The following is a 14,981-nucleotide window of genomic DNA, read 5'->3' as shown; positions in this document are numbered from 1 at the left end:
TGATCCTGGAGCTAGCAAAAGGGATCCGTGATTAAAAGCACTTGCAGATCTTGCAGAGAACCCAAATTCAGTTCCCACCACCCACATGGCAACTTACAACTGTCTGTAATTCCACTTCCAAAGGATGTGATACCCTCTTCTGACCTCCATGGGCACTAGACATGCTACACAGTGCACATACATCCATGTAGGCAAACATTTATACACATTAAAAGCAAATCTTTTTAAAACAGTATCATAAATGGATTTAAATTGGGACTTAATGTCATCGCATACTCTTGAGTATTCACTTTGTTCTTACAATTGTAAAACATTCTGCTAATCTCTCAAGTTCTAAAGACATTATCCTCCTTGAAAGAATTCACAGGTTAATAGAAAATACAGAAAGCAAAGGAATGCTTAATATGGGTAATGAATGCAATCTTAGGATATGTAGAGCATTAGTAATTTGTCAATGTTCCCTAACCTGACTTGCAGATTTAAAAGAACTGTCATGAATGAATTAGTCAAAGATTCTCTTTTTTATTTGAATGCTATATTTGAGTGTGTTACCTGGGTACTAAACAGCATGAATGAATCAGTGTGAAGTATAGGAAATGCCTGACAGAGATTATTAGCATGAGAAAGGGCAAAGATGAGAAAAAGGCACAGGGAATGACAATCAGTTCTGGGTTATTGGAAACAATAAATAAAAAGAAAGAGAACAGCATAATGTATGTGTCAATACACAGAGAGCCTTGCATGCCCATGTTAGTGATATTGAACTTCACTTTATGGGAAATGGAGAACAATTTGATCCCTAGTGGTTAGTGCAATAAATCAGGCACTTGATTAAACAATGTGTGTTCTTATCTCTTTATAACCACACCACATAGTATATTACTTTTGAAAATGAATTGACTTTTCTAATTTGCTTTCTCATCCCCAAAGAAAGCATCACAATGTCTTATAAAAATTTGTAAGTATTAAGCAAGATAAAACATTTTAATGTGGTATAGTCTAACCTCAAACTCAGTCTAAAAATATAGGAATCTTAGTCATAAGATTCTAGAAGGTACTATTGTAGGTAACAGCTACCTACTGTATTACATTTATTACTTAATAAAGCAGTCTTGGGAGGAAGGATTATTAATGAAGAACCTTTTCTTCATCATCTTGTGATAGTGGATGAAAATATAAAAAGAGACCCTTCTTCCTACAGTTTCATCCATAAGTCATGTTTATGTGCAGGGTAAGAAATACTTGTTGTATATGTGTGCTAGCTAGTTTTATGGCAACCTGACAGATGCTAGAGTCACTTGGAAAGAGGAAACCACAACTGAGAGAATGCCCCAACCAGACTGGCTGGTAGGAAAAGAAAATCTGTAGTAATTTTCAGGTTGATGATTGATGTCCTTCTATTTCTTTTTATACATTGTTTTCCAATAACACAAAACAGAATCAGATTGACTCAGATTCACTTCAAACAGTACCACACCAGGACTTAGTGCTCATGGATGCTAAAAGTAAGTAGGATGATTAAACCATGAGAAGTGAGATACTAAGAATCACTCCTCTATGGCCTCTGCATCATCTCCTGAGTCCGGGTTTCTGTTTTGAGTTGTTATTTTGACATCCTTTGTTAATGAGCTTTGATGTGGAAAGGTAAGCCAAATAAACCTTTTCTTCACCGAGCTGTTTGTCCTATGTTTTATCACAATAAACCCTAACTAAGACAATATGAGAACTGACTGAATGAGAGACTTTATTTGATTGGGAAGTCAATGAATAAAAGGGAACATCAAGGTCACAAAGACAGTGTCATCCAGATCATTTCTGATCCTTTGCCCTTTCTCCATGTCTTCCATCATCATATCACAGCTGCCAATTCTTTAGCAGACTTAATTATAGGCATAGCCATTTGTCTTCAAATATCACAGCCCTGTGAAATCTATGCATCAATAAATACAGCTCAGACACAGTTTGCCACACTGGCAGAGAGTTAATTGCTTCTGTGGTTAAATCAAATGTGGTCATTGCTTACCTTTAGAGTGAATGAAGTTTCAAGGTCCCCAACTGTCTAGCAGCTTCCTATAAAGTCATAATTAAAACACTATAGTTTGAGAACTTGGAGTCATACCCCAAAACACTCACACTTTGATTAGCTCTCTGTGTTCAGAGAGTAGCAAATCGGGTTTCCAAGGTGAGACAGAAAATCAATTCTACATTTCAAAAGAGACATTTTCTTTGTGTCAATGATCATTCCTTTATCTATTTCTTTTTTTCAGAAAACACTTTTAGGATTTGATATATTGGCCAGATATTTGGTCAGAGGAAGGATGGAATAGAAGGAAATAGAGGGGATGAAAAGGAAATAGCATCTAGTCTCAAGAATAACAGAGGAAGCAAATAGCCTGAAAGATTCAAAGCATGTGTAAGAGCATTATGACAAAATATGATTCTGTGCATGAGGTCTCAAAGAATGGTGGATTAATTCAGCTAAAAGATGAGGGTCAGGAGAAACACAAGGAAGTGAAACTTGAGCTGAATCTTAAGGTGGAAATATATGTATCTGGCAGTCATGAATGAAAATTAAGACGAGGAAAACTTGTCATACAAACATAGCAGAAAAAAATAAATGTGCAGAAACATGTGAAAAAAAAACTATTCAAGAAACCATCATTCACTTGAAAAGGATGGTGGATGAGGTAAGGACAGAGGCAGAGGGAGGAGAACAGGGGATGGAAGGAGGAGTCACAATTCACTGAATATCTTATGAAAGGATCACTGATAATCTTCAAATGGGAAAAATACCAAGCTCAAACCTTTTTTGAAAAAAATTCTCTTGTCTGCTGGTATGGAGAATTTTAAAGGAAAGAAATTTAGTAAAGGAAGCTTTATTAGGGAACAGACCTATTTAGAAGCAGAGGCAGAGACACAAAGGGTGGGCAGGCATAAATGAGATGGGAATTTTAAGCACATCTCTGTGGGATGATAATAAAGTTTTGGTTACTTCTAACAATAGACACAACTTTAATCCGTTGTAATTAAAGACATCATGAATTTGAGAGGAAGATCTGATCTTCACTGGCCATCCAGATTGTGTTTGGAATTACAGTATCTCACTGCTTGTCCTGTGTAGAAAGAAACAAGTTTAGGGAATCGGAGCCTTAGGACCCCATTTCTGTTCCTACAGGTGGTTTCCCTCCTGGCTGTGCCTCGAGTTAGAAACATTAGCATACATCTTTGCATATGTTCAGTCTTTCCATTTTGTGAAATCAGTTGTTCTCAATTATTTAAGAAATGATTAGATTGTGAGACTAATGTGCTGTCTACTGCAGGTGGACTGCAGGGGTGAGGGGAAAGGCAGGACGGACTGGATGGGATAGGGTGGGATGAAGGGACAGAGTTCAGGGAGAGACCACTGAAATGGGAAGTGGGCATTTGGGGGGCAATGTAGAAAGTTAGTGCAGTGGAAACTTCCTGTATTCTGTGAGGGCGACCATAGTGAGGAAGCCTAGTAATGGAGGATCTGGAGCCTGAACTACACTTCCTTTGAAACCAGGCAAGGCTTCCAAGTGTGGGACTGAGACACCAACTTAGCCACAAAACTTAGACCTACAACAGGCCCTGCTGGCAAGATGTCCTGGGGCAAAGGTGGCTCAGAACTTGTGGGAATGGCCAATCAATGATTGGTCTAACCAGAAGCCCACAATTCAAGGGGATCCCATGTCTAAAACTGTCTGAATGGCTAGGAACCAAAAGCTAGATAGCTCAGAGTGCTGTGGTAGAACCAAATATGACTGGCAAAAAAAAAAAAGTCAATGAAATGATTTCTAATGCTATTCTGCCATACTCATATATGGGTGACTAGCACAGTTGTCATCAGAAAGGCTTCCTCCAGCAGCTGATGGAAGCGAATGCAAAGACCCACAGCCAAACATTAGGAGGAGCTCAGGGAACCCTGCAGAAGATGAGAAAGAAAGATTGTAGAAGCCAAAGGCATCAAAGACACTAAAAGAACACAGTCCACAGAATCAACTAAGCTAGGTTCATAGAGACTGAAGCAGCAACAACGAAGCCTGCATTTGTCTGCATTAGATCCTTTGCATATATATTATAGTTGGTTAGCTTGAGGGTTTTGTAGGACTCCTAACAGTAGGAGTGGGAATATCTCTGATTCCTTTGCCTAATCTCAGGACCTTTTTCTGCTACTCAGTAGCTTTATCCAGCTTTGATCTGAGAGTTTGTGCCTAGTCTTATTGGATCTCGCTATGTCTTGTTCAGTTGATATTCCTAAGAGGTCTGCTCTTTTCTGAAGGTAAATTCAAGAGCAGTGGAGCTGGGGAAAAGAGAGGTAGAAGAGTGAACTGGGAAGAGTGGAGGGAGTGAAACAGAGGTCTGTATATGTTATATGAGACAAGAATTAACAAAGAAAAAAAAAGGAAAAAAAAGAAATAGTTAGACCATAAAATTATCCATGGCCTGAAGTCAGTATTTCCATTTTGGTCAAACCTCAGGAAAGGCATATATAGCCTTGATCAGGATAGCCCTTCTTGTCCAGGGAATATTTTTATTCTTGTCCATGATGTTAAAGTTTATCTTTAACAATATCAACATGGCCGGGCAGTGGTGGCGCACGCCTTTATTCCTAGCACTTGGGAGGCAGAGGCAGGCAGATTTCTAAGTTCGAGGCCAGCCTGATCTACAGAGTGAGTTCCAGGACAGCCAGAGCTACACAGAGAAACCCTGTCTCGAAAAACCAAAAAAAAAAAAAAAAAAAAAAAACAATATCAACATGTTGGCAGCCAAAAGTACGTGGCTTGAACCTGAAAATGCACCTTCAGACAGAGTTATTAAATTAACAGGCTGGAAAGCCAAGAACAGGTAAGATTCTGCACAGAGTCTTACCAACCTAAGACAAAAGTGCATTGCTTTTGATAATGCATATTCCATGGCAGGTAAGGAAAGCATTCTTGTCAGAATGTTCTAAGACAGGATCAGTCTTGTTAATGACATAAAAAACGGGGAGAGATGAAGAGCCTTTGGGGCTGCTTGGCAAGAAGCTGACATTGGCCAAGGACAAAGAAGTAGGCTCCAAATAGGAATCTGACATTAGACTAGAACAAAGAAGTACTCTCAGGGAGAAATCTGAATATTAGGCTAGAACAAAGAAGTAATTTCAGACAAGAATCTAAATTTTAGGCTAGAACAAGGAAGTAGGTCTCAGACATGTAAATGACCTTGGGCTAGGATAGGGAAGTAGGCTCAGATACTTTGGTCATCCTGATAAGCCTTTAGAAACAGTGATCACAGGATTGTTCACGTAACTGGTTTTGATGCCTTACTTTTTCTTTGACTATTTGTGCTTATTGTATTGCTTGCTCCTCAACTATTTGCATCTAACGTATTGCTAGACCCTCAACCTAGAACTGACCTTAATACATGCATGCAATCAAAATGGTATAAAAGTATAAAGGAAGAGGGGATATAGGATAGGGCATTCTAGGGAGGGGAAATGGGGAAAGGGGATGACAACTGTATTGTAAATAAATAAAATATCCAATAAAAAAATAGTTAGACCTAACAACATACATACAATTAACATTATGTGGACTGGGCAGGTTGTATTTAGTAATATATATGATATACATATATGCATCAATAACAATGAAAATGAGGCTAAAAATTCAAAAGACCGTGGGAAGGGATGTAGGAGAGTTCAGAGGGAAGGAAGAAAAGGAGAAGTGTTGAAATTATATTATAATCTCAAATTTGTTTTTAAATGTCAAAAATGACTGGGTTCCTACAGTCATGTAAGAATACAGGGCTTCAACAACCTATCATTGTGTAATTATGTAAGGAAAAACAAGACTCTTGGGTAAAACAAATGACAAACACACACACACACACACACACACACACACACACACACACACACACGATGACCAGAGGTTCAGAGTAGAAATGCTTTCCTACTTCCCTTTTTATTTTATTATGATTTTTTCATCTATTTCTCCCTACTCAAACAAGGTATGAACTCTGAGAGGTCAAAATGGTATTAAATTGAATTGGTTCAGCATCTACAACATTATTGGGCATGCACCAAGTGAGACAGACAGACAGACAAATAGACAGATCTCACATCTAGCATCCATGACCCAGAGGTTAAATGACAAAAAATGTCTAAATGACAGAACAATATTAAGAAAAGATGATTGTTTGGGAGTCATAACAAACCTAACTTTCACCTTCCTAACTGTCTTTGCACACACACACATGAATATACTAATTTATGTATATATGATATATGTATATCTATCATGTAAATTGTTAGATCATAGATACACAGATACATACATGATATAAATTCATCCATCTATCCATCCATCTAGCCATTTATGTATCTTTATCAGACCCATGTATCTTCTCATTTATAGAGTCTGTATTTAACTTTTGAAAAAGATCAACCATTATGTTTTGCTAAATTGTCTCCACCCTATTTTATTATTGTCATCTGTTGGATTATATTGGAGAGTCTTATCTCCATTTCTCAGCCTCTTTTTCCAGCTCTATCCTGAAAATCATTGTTTCTTTCTTTGTCAACCAAAAGTCTTGTTTTCAGCAAAAATTTTTTAATATCTAGATACTTACTTTCACTTTTTTTAAAGCTACCAGAATTACCTGTTGTGTCTTAGTTTCTTTTACTCTTCAATCTTTTATATCTTTGATCTTTTTAGATTTATTTTAACATCTCTTTCAGATTGTTTTTTCTATTTCTAGAGGTAGAATTTAGTTCATTTGATAATGTTTGTTTCATTTTCTGCTTTCTTTTGTGGCAATATTTTTTTTAAAGTGTCTTACTCTGTAGCCAAACTTCCTGGTATTCTCTAACCTTGAATTCAAGTTCATCATCATAATCAGTAGATTTAAAGGAAAAAAACAAAACATAGCCTCATCCACATCCACCCCCACCCCCCAAATTCTCATCTGTAATGTAAAGAAGCCAATTACACCAGTGGTTCCTAGAGACTTCTGTTAGTTTCCAATCAATGGTAGTGAGGAAGATTTTTTTTAGGCTATCCATCCCAATCCCTGAGCACACTTGGATAATATTCACCTCCCTCATCTAATTTCCACTCAAAATAATGCATTTCTTGTTTTCCTCCACTGCAAAAACAGATCTCATGCCTAGCATCCACAACCAAATTCTGAGTCAAAAATTGTCTAAATGACAGAACTATATTAAAGAAAAGATGAGAGTTTGGAGTTACAACAATCCCAACTTTCACCTGCCTTACTGTCTTTGCACATCATTTAAGCAGTCAGTCTAAACAACAGTTTCCTTATCTGTGAAATGGAATGATAATGCATGCCTTATGTGTTTCATTATTATTCAACTTTAATGCCAGCATAAACATACCTGACATACGGCAAGCATTCAATACAAGTTATTTAAATCCAAAATTAAGCAAATATTCCCTTCTGACAAAGGGTGAAATGGTGTCTATGACAACAGGATATATTTTAATCCTTCCAACATGTTATTCTGTTATGCCTTAACATCTCAAAATGTTTTCTAATCCCATTAACAATTCGAATGCATGCCAAAGTCTGGTGACAAATTATTTTCATGCAAAATACAGTTGTCTGAATTATTTCAACACCTTGGACATCTATCAAGGATTATTTTTTTCTTAAATTGTTAAAAACAATTAATGAACACCCCAGCCTCATAAATATTTTACTTAACAACAAGAAAAAAAAATGTTATTCCTTTTTGGGAAATAACCAGGGTTTTTTCCCAATGTATCGCTGTCCTGCCTCATTATCTCTTAGCACAAAGGGAATATCAGCCCCTCATATTTCTACCATTACAGCAGAGATGTACTTTACGAGCTGACATCTAGGCATGTAAGATGATCTTGGGTTGGTAAGCAATATAATAAGATTCATTAAACATTTCTGACTCATAGCCATTCCAAAAAAAACTTCCTCTATTTTTCTCATAAGTTTTTATTTCCTGGTTTCCTTTTCCCTGAGTCTTTTAATCTGGTAAAGTTGCTCTTGTTTTGAATAAAAGAAAATTAAAATAATTTACATGTTTCAGATAATAAGAGTGACTTAATAAAATATTAAGTGATAGAAGAAAGGTGTTAAAAAGAAACAAATTGTCCTAATAGAGAATAGAATATAATTTAAAGGTGAGTCTGAACTCCAGTTTTGAAATCAGACTCAGTTCAATCCCAGAGTCCACCACTCTCGAGTACAGTGAATTGAACCAAGCTGAGTATGTACCTAACTTTAGTTTCACACCTAAAACAAGAAACACAATTTTCTTATATACAGCCAGGAGGGAGAAAGGAAACAGTAGAACTCCCTTCAGTGAAAAGTCCATTAAAGTCTCTCCCTAAAGACATCAACAACAGCCTAGGGAAAAACAGAATGGGTCAAGTAATCTGTTCCTCTATCATGGATAGAGCAGATAGAGAAAAATGTGTGTTCTTATTTTATGTAACTGAACTAGCCTGGAAAACAAAAGCATGTTACTATATTAAAATATTTCACAATTAAAATGCAGGTTATAAGTCACAGAACTAATGATATACACCCATGGACAGACAAAGCATCTATGTTCACTATAATACATAAGTACTGACTTTGGCTGGAGACCATGATATACTTTGCATATGAAAACATGTGTCCCTGTCTCATTTCATCTTTATTGTGCTACGAGCATGTATAACTCATATAAAAGCCACCAGAAAGGTTTTTATAATATGATGTACAGTAAGTTAGCCTGAAAGCATAAACTGAGACAAGGGCTTATGAGACCATCCACAATGATTATAGCTAGAATAAAGAAATGACCAAGAGGATATGTATCAGTGGCCATGCAGCATTTGCAAAGAACGGTGTATGAGTGCGTCACTAATGAGACTCTGCACAGCAAGGCCAATGGAGACCTCTTCCCACTTGACAAGAGCCTAAGGTGAATTTTGGTGGCCTCAATGCTTACTGCCCATATCTAGCGTGCTTACAAGCTCTTATTGCTTTCACTATGCTGTTCAAAGTGATATTGAATTTTACTTTCTCAGTCACGGGCAAAGCTGAAATCACGCAGGCTGTAAGCCTCATGGATGATTCTATGCTTTTCTCAGAGCTCTTTCAAGGGGTAAAGCCCTCCTCTCTTCTCTCTACCTCTATTGATTCTCCAGATGTGACTATTAACTCTAAGTATTTTGGAGAACATAATGTCCCTGCAGAAACAGGTACAGTCACACTGAGTAAGCTTGCAACGGTTGTTGCAATGGGTCCTGCTTGCCTCACAAGTCTGGGTAAGCTGTATCTGATCGATAGACTTAGAAAATGGTTTTCGAAAGATGGTATCAGGAATGAATGCATTCGTTATCAGGAAAGGTTGCTTGCTACAATGAGCATGTCTCTGTCTTCAGTTTAAAAAGCATTATAACAGAGAGATGCTGTTTGATGACTGAAGAAAAGGACCAACTTTACATTATAATTTCAAAGATAGAAGGGGGTGGACTTCTACCCACAAATAGTTAATCTGTCTCTCACCTTGCACAACTGTGTATCCTCATTTGCTGCCAGCTGGGTATTTGCTCATGTCCACGGGACATGCTTGGCTAGACATTTATTTTTGGCTTGCAGAAATTGTCCTTTGTAGTACAAATAAGGTTGAGGGGTGGGAGGGAAGAAGAAGAAGGAAGGGGGTGGTGGAAGGGAAACTATTGGAGGACCATAAGGGGCTTTTTTAATGCTGATACTATGACTGAATAAAAGAAACAATGATAATAACATTGCTCCAGCAGCCAGACTTATGGTTGTATAAATAATGATGGCGGGAACTATTCAGGACCACTTGCTTGAACATCAACTGGTAGTCAGTGTCTTCATTCTCGCTGATGCCACACATCTGTCCTCAGTTCCACAACCCTGCTGTAATCTTGTCACCAGCACATAGAAATCAGAAAGTATATAGGAAGTGTTCCATAAACATGAGGTCAGTGCCTTTTTACAAATATTTTCTTGTCCAAATGACACAAGCTGAACAGTGAAGAGAGCAACAAAACAAATACTGGTCTTATGCCAGATCAGGTTTCTTTTCCTCAGAAAAGAAAGAAGTTGAAGACACCACAGACTAATTATCCAGATAAATATGCATAAATACAGACCCCTCAGTGACCTATCCCTTCTGGCCTCTTCAGGCTCTGCTGTTACCACTCTCCTCATCTTTTATGACTTCTTTCCTGGGGGTCTTTAGGTAGCATGCCCAAATTCATAATCCAATAATCCCAGCAAAAGTGACTTCAAATCCCAAGTTTTCCAAAATGCTCCAACTACATTTCTGATGTTTGCATCCAGGAAAGCTATGCGTGCACATGTCAGCTCACAGCTAAGCACCTCCTAGTTGGCAGGAATCCAAAACCAAGTTCTCAGTTGTTTGGTAGTACATGCACTGGCCCGGGATCCAGGAAGCCTGGATTCTAGTCTTGAATATCTCAAATTCACTGTAAGATTTGAGCTTCTCATGTACCCCTTTGCTCCAGAATTTAGTTTCCTAGTATTTTGATTATAAATTGAAACATATTTCAATCTGAGATTATTATAAAAACAGACCATATTGCTTTCCATTTTCTTTCCTTATTGTCCATTGACTGCATTGCTTTTTTTAGCAAAATACTCAGTAAATGGAACTTGAGTTTCAGATTGTTGTGAGCTGCCATGTGGGTGCTAGAAACCAAACAAGAGTCCCACTGTAGACCAGCCAGTGCCCTTAACCACTCAGCCATCTCTGCAGTCTATGTTTGTATGTATTTTTATTTGTCCTTCAATACTTTCATACAATGTATTTTGGTTATATTTATGTTTGAAAACATGCATAGATTCATCTCTGCATTTTATTTGGTGGGTGGGTTGGTTTTTGGTAGTTTGATAGAGGGTTTCTATGTAGCCCTGACTGTCTTGGAACTCATGCTGTAGGCCAGGCTCTTCTTGAACTCACAGAGATCCAACTGCTTCTGCCCCCTGAATGTTGAGATTAAAGGCATGCACCACTGGGGAAAAATACTCAGTAAATAAACTTAAGGGAGGAATGATTTATTTTGCATATAGGTTCACAGATTGGAACCCACGGTCATCAGCTTGCTCCATTGCTTTCCTGACAGTGGTAAGGCAGGAGCATCATGCTAGAAAGGCATGGTGCCTCTCTCAAGACTAGATACCCCCACCTACTTTCTACTACCTTCCCATAATTCTGAGACCCAATAATGAATCTATCAATAGATTAAACTTATTAATAAGGATAGCTTCATCATGAGTCAATTATTAAATCCATCAATGGCAACCAAGCATTTAACACCTGAGACTTTGGTGGGAGGGACACTTGATACCTGAGTTATAACGTTTTTTTAAATATGATCGAATAGACCCCAAACAGAAAGCATGAGTCTATGCTCCAAATTTCTGGTTTTCCCTGCTTAGAACATCTGTGTGCATTGAAAATAAAGAATCCTGGATGAAGCTGATATATCTCAGTAATTAGATCATTCCGAATCTGAAACTAGTCCCATAAGTTCATTTCCAAAGGTAGACAGTTGTCCAGGTATAACACTTCCTCATAATTTTCCGTATGTGTGTGGATTGTAAAAAAAAGAGGAAACCACATCTAATTTCCTCACCTTCTGGAGGAGATTCATGAGGCTCAGAAGGGAACTACCCCAAGTTCTCTCCATGAGCCTTTACTGAAATTTTAATCCCTGTTCCTGGACATCAGCTGGTGATATTTCTATATTATATTATTTTGTTGAGGAACAAGATTGTTGGGGGGAAAGATAATAAACTTGGAATTAAAAATTGCATTTGAGTCCTAGTTACTATATTTTTCAATTTCTTTATCACATGTAAAACAATGCATGCAATACATGTATGAAAGTACAAATAACTAAAATGTACACATAGTAAACCCAAGGATAAATACTTTCAAATCTCACCCCTCAGGATAGTGAATTAGATTTGTTGAAAGTGACTCATATGAACATATTATATGAAATGAGTAATATGGAAATAGGTTTGTTTTGTCTTTCAGTGTCAAAATAAAGGCCTTTCAGATAAGATTACAATGGATGAGAGACATTATTATTTTCCATCCAGTGGACAATTTGTGGCAATATTTATGTTCTTAAACTACATGCACCTCGGCATCCAAAATGTAAGCCCTAGATATACACATTCATTGAGGCTTGAAAACGAATCCATTCTACCTAGACTAGCAGAAAATACACTCTGTATATAGTAAATATACTGAAATAAATAGCCTACATGACAGCTATTGCCTCAGTATATATCCACCTGAGCCAACCTATCTCCAGAAAATGTCTTAGAAATAATAAGGCTGTCTAAAATACTGCTAAATATTTCATAGAAATCAAACTAAAATACATTGATTCCACCATAAAGGCATACTACCTTAAAGTCTCTGAAAAGTAGTTATGAAAATATTTATTAACCTAACATGGGATGTTGAATTAGGGAGAAAGAGAAATACATAAGCAGTCCTGGTGGCTGAATGTTAAGCTTTGGTAGACATCTGATAGACATTTCCTTGTCTATCAGGCATTACTTTGTCCCAGTAACTAGATCATTCCAAATGTGAGACCAGTCCTATAAGTTCATTTACCTGGACAGTAGTAGTCCAGAAATAGCACTTCCTCCTAGTCATCCATTTTACCCTATTATTATCTCCATTTCAGAGAAGACACACAGTATCCATTGAGTCACTGCCTAGACAATTTTAGAGTCAAGTTCAGCTTCAGCTTACTATTGCATGTAATCACTCCATTAGAAAACACACAATTTTGCATGGACTGTAGGGAGTGCCATTCGAATGAGTCCAGTCCAAAAGCCGAAATGTAGATGCATCCCCTCAGAACAGTTTCTGGAAATGTAGGAGTCAATTTGAGTAACTGAATTGTTTTTCTTTTTCTACAATAAAAGGTTAATCAGACTTCACTGTTTAAAGTACACCTATGTAAAAAAAATTTTTTTTTACAAATAGCATAAGTGAGATTAAAATCCAAGTTTTCTAAGCTCTTTTCTCAGCAAACCCTGTCTCAAGACAATCTAAACTAGAATTCAGGTATCTGGATAGTAGCAACAGCATTTTTTGTTGTTTTAAAAAAATATATAGACTGGATATCTTAAATATAACAAAGTTATTTATCAGTTTTGCAGACTGATAAACCCAATACCAAGGCACTGACCAATATCAGATAAGAGCTCTTTTCTATTTACTGCATGGTAGATGGTTGCACAATGTTATTCCATCCCGTGTAGTGGAAGAGGATAGCTAGTTCTCCAGGGTTTCTTTCATAAGGAAGCTGCATTAATTGCCCATCTGTTGCTAAGACAGAATACCTTGACAGAAGTCAACTTAGAAAAGGTTATATTTTAGCTTACAGTTTCAAAGAAGATGCAGTCCATCATGGAGGGGAAGGCATGACAGTAGAAAGAAAAGGCATCATGAAGGACAGAAATCTGTCTAATCACACTCCCCTTCATTCTTGTGTAGAAAGCAGAGATACGGAAAGAACGGGAAGTGGTAGTAAGCTATACAACCTCAAAGCCTGGCCCAGTGATATGCCTCCTCCAATAGGCTCTACCTCCTAAAGGCCTGGTATCTGCCTCAAACAGCATCCTCAGATGGGGACCAAGTGTCCAAGTACCTGAGCTTATATAAAACATTGTTTCTTTCAACCTATCACAGATACTAATTCCATTCATGACTGCTCCTCATCCACAATCAAATTGCCTCCCAAAATTCCCAAGGTCGAAAACTAGCACTTTGGAACTAGAATTTCAATGTATAAATTTTTGTGGGGTACAAATATTCAGACTTCATACATCCAAAAAAAATAAAAATAAACCTCCTAACTTAATGAGCAAGATTAAAGCCTTTCCAATGCATTGCCCCTAAAGGCGTTGCCAGTATGGCTGCTATGTCACAGGTGCACCAGGAGGTGGCAAAGAGAAGGGGGCCTATGAACATCTGAATGATTAGTAGCCTAATATTTCCTGAAAAGAACGAGCCTGAGATAAACACCAGTCCAGTGCCAGGGGGGCCTGATAGGGAGCTAGCCTGAGATGGCCACTAATTGGAGCCAAAATGACCCAGATGGGCTCCTGGGACTAGGATAATGCTGGAGACTAGAAGAACCCTGCCTGAGACCACAGGCAAGAACAGGAATGAGCCCAAGACATATGATGGTCACAAGAGATCACTAGAGGGATCCAGGGAGCCAGGAGAGGATCAAACCTGAGACTACCACCATACTGGGAGCATCCTGTGATGACTACCACTCTGGAGCCTGGGGTCAGGCTCCATAATACTCTAGTGGAACATAGCACTCCTAAGACCACTTTTGAGACAATTCAAGACACTCAGAGACTCTGGACAGCCCTACAAGGAGCAAGTAAGTGGTGAAGAAATGGAAGAGAAATGCAAGGATGTGAGCACAATGAAGAGTGGCAGAACCAGAAACTTGAGAGTAGTGAGGAATAGCGTGATGTGAGTAACCAGGACCATAGGAGGATCCTGGCTTGTGCTGCCACTAAGGGCCACATCTGGGTCCATGGCCATGCAGCAGCAGGGGTCTGTCACCACCAAAGGCCAGGTGGACATCCCTGGCCTGGGCTGCAACCTGGAGACATGTTGATATCTGAGGGCTGTGCAGAACTGTCTCCACCCCTCACCTGGGCATCATGGGAAAGCTGGCCCTCCACAATGCAGGAGTTGCAAGTGAGACACAATGAGAATACTAGCATGAAAGAGGTAGCCCTACCACTTGTCTCCTGTGAGCTAGCATAAACAAGGGAGAAATACCCTTCTTCCCTCCTTGCCCCTCATGACTGCCACACCTCCCAGCAGAGGCCTACAAAAGGATATGGGAAGAAGGAAGATTCACTCTTCTTCAACTGCTTGC

The 14,981-nt window shown here is 38.3% G+C and overlaps 1 pseudogene; it reads left to right on the top strand.

Moving 5' to 3' along the window:
* The first annotated feature begins 13,964 nt into the window (after positions 1-13,964).
* Positions 13,965-14,071, top strand: LOC117701837 (small nucleolar RNA SNORA17; annotated as a pseudogene).
* The last annotated feature ends 910 nt before the right edge of the window (positions 14,072-14,981 follow it).

The sequence above is a fragment of the Arvicanthis niloticus genome, chromosome 1 (assembly GCF_011762505.2).
Source record: "Arvicanthis niloticus isolate mArvNil1 chromosome 1, mArvNil1.pat.X, whole genome shotgun sequence".
Lineage (NCBI taxonomy): Eukaryota > Metazoa > Chordata > Mammalia > Rodentia > Muridae > Arvicanthis > Arvicanthis niloticus.
This window is presented reverse-complemented; position numbering and strand designations above follow the sequence as displayed.